A 1,879-nucleotide genomic window follows, 5' to 3' on the forward strand; every position below is an offset into this window, starting at 1 on the left:
CTGATATACCTGTTATACCTGTTATATCTGATATACCTGATATACCTGTTATATCTGATATAGCTGTTATACCTGTTATACCTGTTATACCTGATATACCTGTTATACCTGATATACCTGTTATATCTGATATAGCTGTTATACCTGTTATACCTGTTATACCTGATATACCTGATATACCTGTTATATCTGATATAGCTGTTATACCTGTTATACCTGTTATACCTGATATACCTGTTATACCTGATATACCTGTTATATCTGATATATCTGATATACCTGTTATACCTGTTATACCTGTTATATCTGATATACCTGTTATATCTGTTTACTTATGTAGGTGAATTAGTGTTTACTTATGTAGGTGAATTAGTGTTTACTTATGTAGGTGAATTAGTGTTTATGAGTGAATCCTGTATCTTCTCAGATCATTGTATCTGAATGTATTAATTGCTCTCTGTGGGTATCGGAAAATCAATACAACACAGCAGTTTTACATAATATTGGCATTATAATTGGATGGAAGCATTATAATTGTGATGCACAGTATGGGCTAATACAGTGTGTGTGTGAGTGTATTTATTTAATCAGCTGCTGTCTCTGTGTAGGCTGTTCGGGAAGGAGACAACAGCTGAGTACTTCCTCATCCAATCTCCGGTCCACACAGCCTCACTCACCTGGTACACATTACTGATGGGGCACATAGGAGGTACAGGAACTGTTATAGCTAACGGTTGTATCTAACAGTTGTAGCTAACTGCCGGGGTGACAGGTATCCTAGTGGTTCGAGCATTGTGCCAGTAACCAAAAGGTTGCCGGGTCGAATCCCAGAGCTGACAATGTAAAGATCTTTCGTTCTGCACCTGAATAAGGCAGGTCCCTGGTAGGCTGTCAATGTAAATAAGAACTGACTTGCCTAGTTAATTAAAGGTTACATAAAAAAATAAAAAAAACATGCCCCTTTTAGTTGACAAATGCTGTATGCAAATGCTGTATGCAAATGCTGTATGCACATTATGGATGCACATTATGTATGCAAATGTAACTTTTCAGTGGTTCAACTGTTCAGAACATTTTGAGAGGGCAGGTGAGTCTGCAAGGCAGAGGTCCTGGGTCTCGTCTCATGTGCGCTGGAGCGGAAGGAAGTGGTCGGGCTAAACAAGCTTTGTGCCGCCTGCCATACACATAGGGGTACTTCTTTCACCTTTCTGAAAAGTCCCCATGATCAAGCCTACGGTTTAACAGACAATACAAAATGACTGATCCCAACTGCCAGGGTATTTATTACCATTATAGTGTCTAAGTGTGTTGTCTACACTCTTTGAAAAAAGGTGCTATCTAAAACCTAAAAGGGTTTGTCAGCTAACAATTTTAAGAAACCTTTTTGGTTCCAGGTAGAACTCTTTTGGGTTCCATTTACAAGCCTTTCCACAGAAGGTTCTAGATGGAACCCAAAAGGGTTCCACCTGGAACCAAAAAGAGTTCTCCTATGGGGACAGTCAAAAACTCCTTTTGGAACCCTCTTTTCTAAGAGTGTATAGCTTGTAATATGTCCAGCGTATGTCTGTCATGTATTGTAACTGTGTAGCCAGAGGAGGACAGGCCATCCTTTTGGAGACTGGTTCCTCTCTAGGTTTTCTCCTAGGTTCCTGCCTTCTCTGGAGTTTTTCCTGGCCCCTGTGCTCCTGCGCCCACCCCTCTTTGGGGTGTTATGCTGGGTTTCTGCATAGACATTTTGTGACAACTGTTGATGTGAGAAGGACTTTCTAAAATACATTTGATTGGTTGTTTGTCAGATGCAGTGGTGTAAAGTACTCCAGGAAAAAAACATGAAAGTAGATTTTTGGTGTATCTGTACTTTACTTCACTATTTATGTTT

The sequence above is a fragment of the Oncorhynchus gorbuscha genome, unplaced genomic scaffold, assembly GCF_021184085.1.
Source record: "Oncorhynchus gorbuscha isolate QuinsamMale2020 ecotype Even-year unplaced genomic scaffold, OgorEven_v1.0 Un_scaffold_1597, whole genome shotgun sequence".
Lineage (NCBI taxonomy): Eukaryota > Metazoa > Chordata > Actinopteri > Salmoniformes > Salmonidae > Oncorhynchus > Oncorhynchus gorbuscha.